Source organism: Globicephala melas, chromosome 1, assembly GCF_963455315.2.
Source record: "Globicephala melas chromosome 1, mGloMel1.2, whole genome shotgun sequence".
Lineage (NCBI taxonomy): Eukaryota > Metazoa > Chordata > Mammalia > Artiodactyla > Delphinidae > Globicephala > Globicephala melas.
Window position 1 is genome coordinate 1,855,872 of NC_083314.1, and position 14,212 is coordinate 1,870,083.

The window sequence follows — 14,212 nt, forward strand, 5'->3', positions numbered from 1 at the left end:
TTTGTATGTCAAACACCTTAATGAAATTAAGCAGCTTTTAGACTCTGCGGTATGCAGTGCCATTTTATAAGATACGTTCAATGGCATTCTATTCATATTTCTAATACCAAGCACATTGTTAAATCAGAATTTTTTTCCCAAAAGCCCAAGTTTGTGTGTGTGTGTGGTTTCATAACATCTTTATGAAGAACATTGCCACATACTTAAACTGTGACTCACACTGATGAATTTAATAAATCTAAGTTGGCTCCATGAACTGTCATATTTTCTGATAAAACAATACTATTGGGGCTTCCCTGGTGGTGCAGTGGTTGAGAGTCCGCCTGCCGATGCAGGGAACGCGGGTTCGCGTCCCGGTCCGGGAAGATCCCACATGCCGCGGAACGGCTGGGCCCGTGAGCCATGGCCGCTGAGCCTGCGCGTCCGGAGCCTGTGCTCCGCGACGGGAGAGGCCACAGCAGTGAGAGACCCGCGTACCGCTAAAAAAAAAACAAAAAAAAAAACACAACAACAAAAAACAATACTATTTTCTGTTGGCAGGCTGAGTATTATTCGGGGTGTGCCCTTCTTTGGAATTAATATCAGCACAGGCCTTATTGCCTTGTTATATTTTCTGCTTAACACAGTCAACACAAATTTCGCTCCATAAACTAGGTAGGTATCCAGAGGTGACAGGTCATTCAAGGTGACTTTCCTGGAAGCCACTTGTAAAACGACTCCGGGCAGATAGGACTCTTGCGGTGTCTCCCAGGCGCACTCAGAGTGACCCCAGAGGCACTAGGGCCACAGTGTGAAAACCAACTAATGATAATTAAGGAAACACACTTCTCTTGTTCTGCTGTGGGTGGGAGGACCAATTTTATAACGGCACATGTGGTGTTATTGGACAGAATTACAAATAAAGTCAGTATAAGACAAATGTTTACTTTTTGGATGTGTTGACAGTCATTTGTAAAATGTTTACAAACAGTGATTTTAAATTTTGAATTTTAGCTTTCCAAAAAGTTTGCATATCCTTCTTTTTCTCACTTCATCTCAGAAAGATGAAAACTTGGCAAAGCCTTTTGCAAATTTTTTTCATTAGAGGAAATTAATTCTATCTCTAATCTTTAGCTTTTCTCATCTGTAAGATGAGAAAAGGATTGCTTTAAACTTCTCTGAGGTCTTCCCAAACCTACATGTTCTGTGCTTCCTGCTTTTAAATCTCTCCCTGTCTGGAATATGCTTCAGAATCACACAGGGTGGAGGAGTCTGGAGGAAACTCGTTTGGCCGGGAATTGATCATTATTGAAGCCAGTGCTGGGGGCGTGGAAATTCATTATTATTTGGTCTACATCTGATGTGTCTGAAACACTATATTCCATAAGAAAAGCATACAGGGCTTCCCTGGTGGCGCAGTGGTTGGGAGTCCGCCTGCCGATGCAGGGGACACGGGTTCGTGCCCCGGTCCGGGAAGATCCCACATGCCGCGGAGCATCTGGGCCCGTGATCCACGGCCGCTGAGCCTGCACGTCCGGAGTCTGTGCTCCGCAACAGGAGAGGCCACAACAGTGAGAGGCCTGTGTACCGCTAAATAAATAAATAAAAAATAGCATACGTATATGTATATATATAATCTGCAATCCTCTCCTTTTATTTGTGCCCTAGTTACAGATCTTCAATTCTCCACTGAGCCTTTGGCTCAAGTTGGACCCGTCTAGAGCCAAACTGACCAGCTTCCTTGCAAAAAGCCAGTTTCCCTCTTTCCAATTTCCCTGTTGCCTGTGGTGCAGCTGCTTCCTATGCTCAAGATCAGGGAGCCATCCATAGAGAACAGACTTGTGGTTGCCAAGGGGGCAGGGGTGGGGGAGGGAAGGACCCGGAGTTTGGGGTTAGCAGATGCAAACTATTACATATAAAATGGATGGACAACAGGTCCTACTCTATAGCATATGGAACTAGATTCAATATCCTGGGATAAACCGTATTGGAAAAGAATATAAAAAAGAATGTATATATGTAACTGACTCACTTTGCTGTACAACAGAAATTAACACAACATTGTAAATCAATGATACTTCAATTAAAAAGAAAGATCAGGGAGTCATCATCAGCCCATTTCTCTCCCTAGCCTACGTTATCAGCTTAGTCACCGAGTCGTTCTGGTTTTCGTTCAAAATGTCCAGATTCTTACGCTGCTACGGAAGCCCGGGACTCCATCACCTCAACTCAAATTCTACTAGCTGCTTCCAAACTGGCTTGTTAATTCTAGGACCCCTGTCACTCAGGATCTCTCCAATCCAGAGCAGGAGAATATTTTTAGAGGATAATTTCACTACTTCTCTGATGTTTCCTTGCTCAGAAAACTTCGGCACGCTTTTGACAGTGATAGCGAACCTGAGTCCTTCTGGCCGGAGTCCGGATCGCTCCTCTGCCTGAGTGCACGGTACAGCATTCTCCCCACTGCTCCCAGCCCGAACCAGCTGTTCTGCACGGGGGCAGCACTGAACATCACAGCCTGGAGATGAAACGGGGACACATCCCGGCAGCTACAATTAGCAGCTGGCCGCCAGGAACTGATGTGTCACTGGCGTTGCTCTGTCTCCCAGCACAAATAAAGGAAGGCCAAGAATCTGCTAACGGAAGGGCAACTTAATGAGGGAGGGAATGTTTTCGCATTTTTTCCCTTGAATCCTGGTGATATTTTCATTGGGATTACAGACAACTGTAAATGCTTGGAATCAGGAAATAATAAGAAAGTGAATTCTGAAACCAGGGCAGCATTTTAGAACTGACGAAGTTGCTATGATTTGAGCTAGGCAACTGAGTGCATTTAATTGAATGTGGTGCTTTGTGGGGAGGAAATTAAGACGTTTGTAAACCATTGTTACGATTTCTGAGATGTTTCGCCCAATTAGAGTAGTTTATGACTTTTATGAATGCAAAAATATAAAAGATGCAGAAAATTTGTAATTGAAAGTAGCATCTTACATATGTGTGTGTGTGCATGCACGCGCGCGCACACACACGCATGGAAAGTACCTTCGGAAGAATAGTAAGAAGGGAAATGTCTACTGGTGGGGGAACTGAGATCCCACGTGCCATGCTGTGCAGGCAAAAAAAAAATTAAAAAAAAAAGCACAGTATGGGAAAAGAACCTGAAAAATAGCGGATATACGTATATGTATAACTGCTTCACTTTGCTGTACAGCAGAAAGTAACACAACATTGTAAAGCAACTCTACTCCAATGAAAAAGTTTAAAAAAAGAATACAAACTACTAGATATAAAATAAGTAAGTTACGAGGAAGTAATGTACAGTAAATGGAATATAGCCAATATTTTATAGTAACTTTTTAAAAAAATTTTATTTATTTATTTATTTTTGGCCGTGTTGGGTCTTCGTTTCTGCACGCGGGCTTTCTCTAGTTGTGGCGAGCGGGGGCCACTCTTCATCACGGTGCGCGGGCCTCTCACTGTCGCGGCCTCTCTTGTTGCGGAGCACAGGCTCCAGACGCGCAGGCTCAGTAGTTGTGGCTCACGGGCCTAGTTGCTCCGTGGCATGTGGGGTCTTCCCAGACCAGGGCTCGAACCCATGTCCCCCGCATTGGCAGGCAGATTCTCAACCACTGCGCCACCAGGGAAGCCCTATAGTAACTTTATATGGAGTATAATCTATAAAATATCGAATCACTATGTTGTACCCCTGAAACTATTGATAATATGGCGTTGTAAGTTAACTATACTTGAATTAAAAAAACATAGTGTTCAAAAAAATAAATAAAATCATGCACAGATTTCATATTTATTTATGGGTAAATGGTTACTAAATTTCCTTTTAATTCTTTCAGATTTGGATGTGGAGGGGGAGTGTGGAGTTTGTGTGTTTGTAAGTAGCAGACCTGGCTGCTGTGGTTAAACACGGAACTGGTCTGGGTGGGACGGGAGGCGGTTAAAGCTGAGTGCAGGACACTGAGTGGAACAGAGAGTCAGCCCAGGGCCCCCAGACTGGCAGGCAGCCCCAGTGGGTCAAAACCTGTGCTGACGGATCAATAAAGCCGGGGTGGGGTAGAGGGGGCACCTGCAGGGAGTTGGGGGGGACAGTGCAAAGAAAGGGAACCCCCCTCCACCGCCTAGTTTATTTCTCAAGGAAAAACCTCTCCCCTCCTAGAAATGGAAGCAGAAATGAAACTTTAGCTGGAGCCGAGGGTGGCAGCAGGGCAGGGAGCCTGGCATTGAGAGAAAACTCCGTCTATGAATGTGGAATCCATCGCCCCTCCTTCCACCTCCAAGGTGCAGGGCGGGGAGAGAGAGAAGCACAGCCCGGAGGGTCCAGACCAGGCGCCCACACAGACTGGCGCCCACCACCCTGGCAAGGCAGGGCCCTGTGCCATCCTGATGACCCCGTGCTGGGTACCTGTCCCACAAAGGGAGAATTGAGTTCATGGTGTCCTCAGGTAAGAAGGTGAGTTTACAGCTGAGCCAGCGAGGAAGGAGTATCAGTTGCCACATTCCAGGAATGGGCCAGATTACTAAAGATTCAAACAGTTTAGGGAAATGGGCAGAAACGAGGCTAATGAAATTCAGTCTCACAAAGCTGGAAGGTCAGCCATTCAAGCAGAATCCATAATACATTTAAATGGAGCCTTAACAGGGAGAACTGCTGAAAATAATGAGGAAAGAGCCCGAGGGCAAAATATATCATCCACAGTCTAGTTGCCAATGGGATTTCCTTCCAGAGCAGTCGAGGCACTGGGGGCTCTCCATAAAGGCACCTCTCACACCTCATTTAGAATCTGGGGGGCAACCCTGGGCTTGCAGCTACTCAGAAAAGGGCTTAACACAAGGCAGAGTCTTGTGTTAAAGGGGGAACAGGAGAAACGAGAGGGAAGGCTGGCCTGCAGCTCAGGAACCTGCATTTTCACCCTCTTCCTGAACTGAGCACAGAACCTTTACACTCAGGTGTCGCGAGTTTCTGAGAGGGGTTCCCCCAATTCTTTTCATGATTTTGTCCTGACTCTTTTGCTGACTTGGTTCTTCTCTCTGTTGTGTGTTTTTGCAGCAGAGCTTCTAAATCAATTGCAGGGCGAGAGCTGGGGATTTGAACCAAGAAAAAGGAAATGGAATGATTTTGAAATTAGCATTAATTGAACAGAGTCAGGTACCTAATAGCTGTGAACAAGCTATGGATACAAATTCATGAAATCTGAAACAGCCTCAGACTACAGACCCGCTGGCAGCAGGAACAACAAAAGCCCAGGCAGATGAGGTGAGAGACCACGGAGTGTGCAGCCCGAGATCGGAGCTGTGGAACTCTGCTCCCTTTTGCCCAGCTAGAATGCCATTACCCTGTGATTGACGAAATACATTTTGAACCCACATCCTAAGACCCTGCTCTGTTATTCCTATACGCAATGAGAAAGAGAGAGAGAGAGAGAGAGAGAGAGAGAGAGAGAGAGGGAGGGAGGGAGGGAGAGCCCCTACACCTGCACTGTCCAATATTATGGCTCTTAGGCACTTAAAATGCGGTTGGTCCTGGAAGTGTAAGGTACACACTTGGGTTCTGAATAAAAAACATAAAATCTCTTATTAATCATTTTTATGTTATCCAGCGACAGATGAATGGATAAGGAAGATGTGGTACATATACATATATACACACAATGGAATATTACTCAACCATGAAAAAGAATGAAATTTTGCCATTTGCAGCAGCATGAATGGACTTGGAGGGCATTATACTAAGTCAGACAGAGAAAGACAAATAGTGTAGGATATCACTTATATGTGGAATCTAAAAAATACAACAAACTAGTGAATATAACAAAAAAGAAACAGACCCCACAGATATAGAGAACAAACGAGTGATTACCAGTGGAGAGAGGGAAGGGGCAGGGGCAAGATGGAGGTAGGGGATTAAGAGGTCAAACTACTATGTATAAAATAAATAAGCTACAAGGATGTATTGGACAGCACAGGGGGTGTAGCCAATATTTTACAGCAACAATAAATGGAGAGTGATCGTTAAAAACTGAATCACTATGTTGTACACCTGAAATGTATATAATATTGTAAACCAACTATACCTCAGTTTAATAAATTTATGTTGATTATGTATTGAAATGATATTTCTGATATGTTGGGTTACATAAAATATATTATTAAAATGAATTAACCTTTTCCTTTCCTTTTCTTAATATGGCTACTACGGGATTTAAAGTTCTCACGTGGCTGACATATTGGACAGCCCTCCTTTAGACTCTCAAATAGTGGAACAGATTCCTAGGGCTGCAGTTTGCACTCCCCCTTGTTAAATTCAGGAGACTGGGCGCAAACTGATCAGCCAGAAGTTTGTTTTCACTTTCTTTTTTCAGGAAAATGATCTCAAACTGCTCAGACCTGATTGTTGTCAACTGGAGTGGACGTTTGGGGCCAATGAACAGTTGCGGTACAGAAATTTAATTAATAATATTGAAGACATGCAGCTGGGAGAAATAAAGGACACAGTGGAGAAGACTAATTCTGTGAGCATTATTTCATATCATTTCATATGAATTAAACCCATAAAGTGCACACAAACCTTCACCATGGCTTGGGGGAAACTGTTATCACAGAGGACAGAAAATACCATCATTATTCATCTCTGTGCTGCAGGAAACTGAGAAACATTAATCCAAACAGAACACTACACTCTCTGTTGAGCCCCAGACCATTAGATCCGAAAAAAAAAAAAAAATGCAGAACTCTTTCTGATGGCGGATTTCTTTTTTTCCTGAGTGAGTCAGAGAACAGACTGTGGTTTAAACCAAAGAAAAAAAAATGAAGGCTTCTGTAAACGGGTAAAGGCATGTGGACGGGTATGGAATGATTCATGAAGCCGTGAGACTGACAAGCCCGCCTTTTCTCCCACTGAAAAGCCTGGCATGATGTATAATTCTTGCCATCCAGGTGGCCTCTTATTTGACAGCTGCCCTTTGAAAACCACAGATAAGAGAAGCAGTCACTCGACACAACCTTTTTTATGCTGTTTTTTAAATGAGAAAACTCATTTATATGAACACACACTGAAAAGGGGTTATAAAAACAGCTAAATTTGTATCAATTTAGATAATTCGAGATACTCCTAGTATTACAATTTAACAATAAAAGCTATGTGATTCTAAACTATTTTGGGCTTAAGATGGACCACAGAGTGATTTATACACATTCAACATCCTTCCTGAGGTCATCTTTTTAAACTTGTTGAAAGTTAAGTGGCACAAAATCTTTCATTCTCCACTTTGGAAAAATAGCTCCAATTCTACTTAGAAGAGTCAGCATCATTTTTAACAGGATGTCAGAAATGACTTTGGGCCATGTTGGCAAAGCACAGAGGGGAGAAGACACCTGATCGAAGGTCAAACTTGGCCTGTTTTAAAAAAAAAAATGTTCTTCCTAAGTGAGCCCCAGAGCTCCCTTTATGTAGAAATAGGTTACCCGGTAGACTTTGGGGTTGACAACGGTTCTAAATTTTCCTAATCTTCTCTGGAATGAAACCAGCAGGATTCAAAGAGAAAAGAGCGGTTGGACTAATCCCTGAGTTCTTTTCGTATTAAAAAAAAAAAGGATTACTCACTTAATGTCATTGTTTCTTTTAAAATTCCTGGCAGTGTTGCTAAATGTATTTAGCTTATGAAACTGATCATAAAGGTTTTCATCAGCTTCATCAAAACATACAAGCCTGCTATATGCCTGCTTCCAAGACCGTTGCTCTAACATGCACTAGAATTTAGAAAGAAAATAGAAAATATGACAGATTTAAAACTACCCTTACGTTTGTTTAACTCTTGTGCTTATCACAGTGCCACAGAAATGTGAGAATTGGGAACAATCTTAGTAAAAACAACAGGTCAGGGTAGTGATGCGGGACACCAGCAATGGCGCCCCATTTTCTGAGTTCTGAACTTGGCTCTGTGACTTAATAGGCTAATAAGATCAGGCAAGTTATTTAACAACTTGGAAACTCAGTTTACCTCATCTGTAAAACAGCAATAATCACAATAATAGTACCTGCCTTACAGGGTTATGGAAATTAAATGATATAATGTACGCATCTTACATAAAGAAGAGACTCAGGAGTTGCTGGTTTACTGGATAATTTAATCCAGTCATTGAGTTTCACAGGTGAGGAAACTACACACGGAGACCCCGCCTCAGTTCCCTCCACTGAGCCTCGACGGAGCTCAGCTCTGATCACTTCTCCTCCACTTCCCATCTGGGCTTTAAAATTAATCCCCATAGTCCTGTTTGGTTATGGACCCCAAAATGCAGCCAGTTACAAACACCTACACACCCAGAAAATAATCCCCATTTTAATAATTTAAAAATTATGAAATTGGGTAAATTGTAATAGAGCTGTATCCTAAGAGACCATTAATTAGCATGAGTTAATCATTTTTCTTTAAATCTTAACATAATAGAAGGCTTCGGATGTGCTTGCTTTACTTCTGAACACTTTCTACATGTTTTCTTTTGGTTTGTCTCCCTCTGGTGGATTAAAAAAATACTTCCTTTCATTTTCAGAATAACCACGGATTTTTTGGAACAGGTTTTGCTCAAGTTAAGAGTTTGTCTGAAAAAAAAAAAAAAAAAAGAGTTTGTCTGTTGTCAGCCTGGTTCACGTTGTGGAACTTCTAGAAAACTATCTTTCCTGGATGGGAATCTCTGCAGAGGCTCAGATTCAGGGAGGGCACCTGCTCCCTGACACTAAGAAGCTCATGCAAAGACACAGAGGAGTAGTCAGAGAATGACGTGTGGTTTGAATGGCTGAGAATAAAGTACCAGAGATTAGGGGTGAAGGGCGATGGTAAGAGATGAAGTAGAAGGTTGAGCAGGGACCAAATCATTGGGCTTTTAAAGTTATGTTTGAATTTTATTTTGTAGGTAATGGGAGTTGCATTAGTTAGGATGAGGCTGCAAAAACAGGAAGCCCAAATAAGTAGCTTTTAAAACAAAAGGGATATTTCTGTCTGCGTAAAAGAAGTCAGGAAGTAGGCAGTCCAGGGTTTGACATAGAGCTCCCTGTCATCAGGGATCCAGGCTCCTTCCAAAAAGTCCTACTCCATCCCTAGGGTGTGGCCTTTGTCCTCATGGCCCAAAACAGCTGCCGGAGCTCCAGCCGTCACTTGCATTTATCCAACTGGACATCTACATTGGCACTTCAATCTCAACTTTCCCAGAAAATACACCAATTCCTACCCTCAAACCAGTTCTTCTGTTTTGTTCTTTAGCTTCCCATTTCACTAGAGGAAAGAGCAGTGAAATGAGGCTGAGAGGGAGGTGCAGGAGACTCTGAAGCTAAGGAGAGAGAGTTCAGAAAACAGCAGAAGAGTGATTTAAAGGGGAGCAGTGACCAGTCATCTAAATGCTGCACAGAGCTCAAGTTGCACGTGCTCTGCAGGTTGACTTTTATTAGAGGTGCCAGTGAGGCTGGTGACCTTGGTGATGATGTGTCTGCACTTGTTTTGCAGAGCAGAGCCCTGTTCAGTGTTGAAGCTCGTGGCAGCCCTGACCAATGCGGCCTCCATCACATGAACCCAATGTGCGGATCCCCCCTGCCCAACACCTACTCACCCCCCCCGTAAGGTAACCTAGACGTGAAGAGATAGAACAGCAGCCAGAGGCCTCCAAGAGGAGGGCTGGGGGTATCTTCAAAAATTTTCTTTTTCTTATGAGAGAGATGCTGAAGGTAGAGGGAAGTTGGGGATGTGCTGCAGGGAGGTCCCTGGGGAGATGTGGAAGCTGCGTCCAAGATACAGGTGTGGCACTGGCCCTAAGCAGCAGGAAGGACACCTGTTTCTCTGAGGCCAAGATCTAAACAAGGGCTGAGATGAAGAAACGTTTGCAGCTGGTGGCATATGAGGTCACAAACTAAGACAAAAATATTACCAGTAGAGCTACCTTAGATGACGAAAGCCACAGCTGCTTCTTAGTTCCCGTTTATGGAGGCCTTTTGTTCCATGCAATGTGTGTGCAATTTTCATACACATTATCTTTTTCTTTTCTTTTTGGCCTTGTGGCTTGTGGGATCTTAGTTCTCTGACCAGGGATCGAACCTGGGCCCACGGCAGTGAAAGCGCCGGGTCCTAACCACTGGACCGCCAGGGAATTCCCCACATTATCTATTTTAATTCTCACAAATATCTCAGTTAACTATATACAGTCAAAACATATATCAGGGGGCTTCCCTAGTGGTGCAGTGGTTGAGAGTCCGCCTGCCGATGCAGGGGACATGGGTTCGTGCCCCGGTCCGGGAAGTTCCCACATGCCGCGGAGCGGCTGGGCCCGTGAGCCATGGCCGCTGAGCCTGCGCATCCGAAGCCTGTGCTCCAAAACGGGAGAGGCCACAACAGTGAGAGGCCCGCGTACCGCAAAAACAAAAACAAAAACAAAAAACATATATCAATTAAAATTTACATGCAGTAATGTGTCGCATGTTTCAGATGGTTTCGCGTGCATTATCTAGTTTGATTTTTCTAGCTATTGTTGACAATATCCCCTCATTTTACAGGTCAAGAAGCCAAGGGTCAGAGAGGTAAAGTAATCTGAGTGGCAAGCAGATTGTATAACTTTAGATTCCCAAAGTAGGCGTTATTTTAATGAGTCAAATCTGAAAACAGGTTTGAACTATAGGGCATTTTAAACAGCTGCTGTGTCACCAGTAAGGAAGCATTCCCTCTGCCTGAACTGGAGGGTAGAGCTCTGACACCACCACTGTCAGTGTGGCTGTTGGAAGGGCTGCACGTCCTCAAAGTCAGGCAGCAGGCCAGGACTAGAGGCCCCGAGATTTCATTTCACTTCATTGCATTTGTGGAGAAATGAGATTCCTTCAGGATGCTCGCCCTGGAATCTTGTGTGACTGAATCTGAACTTTCTACATTCCTTTTTCTTTTTTTTTTAGTTCAATAGTATTTTATTTTTATTTTTTTAAGTTGAAGTTTAGTGGATTTGCAATATCATGTTAGTTTCAGGTGTATAGATTCCTTTTTCTTGTCTTCCATCAAAAAGCATAGATGATCTGAAGTTCTAAAAAATTTTCATCGTATTAAAGCAGAATGGAGATTAGTTCTGCTTCCCCTTGGAGACCATTTGTCACTGCTTTCTCCTGATTTTTAATAGCCTCCAGTGAGTCCAGTACAAAAGGACTCACTGTTTCATCTTGTGGTTATTTCTAGGGATTAAATCGTAATCCTCAGCCTTCATAAAGTAAGATGTGTCATTACAGAGAGCCTGTAAATGTACGATCGCGGTTGGTCAACACTGGCCAGGGCCCTGCGGCGTTTTGGAGAGCGGTTTCAGGCGATTCAATTTAGTAGCTTACATTTAGGGAACGTAATCCTGTGCCCGGCTCGATGCTAAGCACTTTGCATGCACTATCTAATTTAATCCTCATGACAACTCTTTAGGGTAGGTGGCATTAACATCTGCAATTCCCAGATGAGGAAGCTGAGGCCCCCAGAAGTGACTTTGCCTGCTGGTCAGCTGTGGGCAGGATCTGAAGAGAGAAGCACCGTGTCAGTGGAATATATAAAAGACCCCAAATCCCTCTTGTGTAACCCGGAGGTGGCTCACAGGTGGCCCTTGATTCTGTGGAGTATTATCCCTGTGGCTGGAATTGAATCGGGAGCTTCGTACAGAGCAAGAAGAAAAGGGAAGTGTGGCTAGCGACCTGTGAAGGTTCTCTGTGCCAGGCACTGGGGAGACAGGGTGACACAGACGAGGCCCCTCTCCATCTTGGGCTCACAGTCTGGGGCGGTGTCTGGTCTTTAGGCCACACACTGTCTGCTTCTAGTTAATTCGTAATTGTAACTTTAATGACACTTAATTGTTGTAATAGAATTTATTATTTTTTTTCTTCATTTTTAACCATTTAAAGCATTCTCTCATGGTTGGCCATTGAGAGCTTTTCCAGCTTGGGGCCTACAAACTTTTAGGATGCCACTGAGATATTTTCTAAGAATAAAGTTTTGTAGTGCAGTAACTAGGTCAAAGAATATGAATCTCTTTACGGTTCTTCCAATACATTATCATATCGCTTTCTTTGATATTTACTCAACAAACATTTATTAAGCGTCTTTTATATATTAGGCCTTACACTGAGCAGTAGGGATACACTGTGAATGGGTGTGGTCCTTGCCCTCAGGAAGCTTACCAGTTGCTGTCACTAGAAATGTGTACTTTTAATTCTGATGCAAAATCACTAGCACCAAAATTAAAAAACATTTTTTTTACTTGTACCTCTTTTTTTTTTCACACTTGCATTTAATGGCTGGGTTTTACATTCTATTTTTATCTGAATGATTTTTGTGTGTATATGCATTCTTTATTGCATGAAGTCCCTTTGCCAATTTTTACATTTTATTTATTTTCTTATTCTATTTATAAACTTATTTGCCTTATAACATTGAAAGAGATCTTTACATCTTGTCACACTTAATGTATTTTTCTAGTTTACTACATTTTATTTTTGTTATTTTGAACGATACTTAAGTTTAAAGTTTTAATGTATTTGTCAGTCTTCCTTTGCCATATCTTCTTTTGCTTCTAGACTTGATCATTTCCCATATATCTGATAAATACAATATTCTTTTTTTGATAGCTGCTCTATAACTTAATTTTAATAAATTTTAGCATTTTTTTAGCATGATTTTTAAAGTGAGCTTTAGAATGAGTACTTTATCATCCACTCAATTTTTCTTTATAGTTGGAGTCCATTTCTGTTTCTCTAGCCTACTGAATACATTTCCATTATCTGCACTTTTTGCTGTTTAAAAAATATAGTTGCTTTATAATATTTGCTGGACTAGAGTCCCTCTCACAGATCTGGTTACTTTTCAGCATGTATTTTTATTGTTTTTTCATGCTTCAAAATCTTATTGTAGGGCTTCCCTGGTGGCCCAGTGGTTGAGAGTCTGCCTGCCGATGCAGGGGACGCGGGTTCGTGCCCCGGTCCGGGAGGATCCCCCATGCCGCGGAGCAGCTGGGCCCGTGAGCCATGGCCGCTGAGCCGGCGCATCCGAAGCCTGTGCACCGCAACGGGAGAGGCCACAACAGTGAGAGGCCCACGTACCGCAAAAAAAAAAAAAAAAAATCTTATTGTAATATTTATAGAAAGTAAGTTATATCTCACGACGTGGGCTTTGGAATTCTAGTTACACCGCCTGCTACTTGTCTGATTTTTCACAAGTTTAACTCTAAACCTCAGTCCCTCATCTGTAAACTGAGGAATCATATTAATATTTACCTCGTAAGATATACAGGATTAACTGAAAAAATTCCATGTAAGACATTTAGCGCACTTCCCATCACCAGTCTTTGCACAGGAAATCCTAGAAGTGTGAATGATTCTGGTTCACTTGGGGGCAAACAGCCATTTCTGCACCGAGAAGTCCAGCTGTGAGGCGGACGGACCGTACTCACTGTGCACCGTGGCTGGACAAGCGCGCTGCTGCCCGCTTCCTAGTCCTAGCCCACCCGAGGGCGGGCGCCCCGTCCGCCCAGAGTCCGCGCCCCCTGCGCGGCTATGGCCGCGCCCAGCTCAGTGCGCGCAGCCCGGAGGGCGGGCCCGTTGCCTAGGAGATGCGAGCTCGGATCCGCGCTACGGGCGCGCGCTTCCGGGAGGACGTGCTTGCGCGGCGCCCGGCAGCCAATCAGAGGGCGGGGCGCGCGTTCAAACCGCTGGCCGGCGGCGGAGGCGTGAGCGGCGCGGGAAGGCCTGGGGCCTGCTAGGTGGGGTACGCGAGGTAGGTGTTGCGGCCTGGGGGCGGCGCGTCGGTGCGGGCGGCGGCGGCGGGGGGCGGCCGAGCGGCTCGGGAGTCCGGGCGGGGCAGGGCAGGGGTCCTCCAGGGGGACGGGGCGGGAGGTCCCCAGGAGGGACAGGGGCGGGACCGGGCCTCGTCCTTCGCGCCGCTGCCCCCGCCGGGGCCGCCTTCGGGGCGCGTCGCTGTCTCGGTCCCGGCGTGACCGCTGAGAACCGGTCCCGGGGTCTGGGCCCTTCTTCCCTCCGGTCTCACAGCGACCCCCCCCCCAAAAAAAAACAAAGAGCCATCTCATTCCGTGTTAGTAGCAGCGGGTTTTCAGCTGCGGTTGAAGGTCCGCAATCTCTTCTTGCCTTTGTATTTGCTTCCGTAACAGGAAGATTCCCTGCTTTTAGTTAAAAGGTGATGGGAGATGCTTAGGTCCTGGTGAAGTTTCC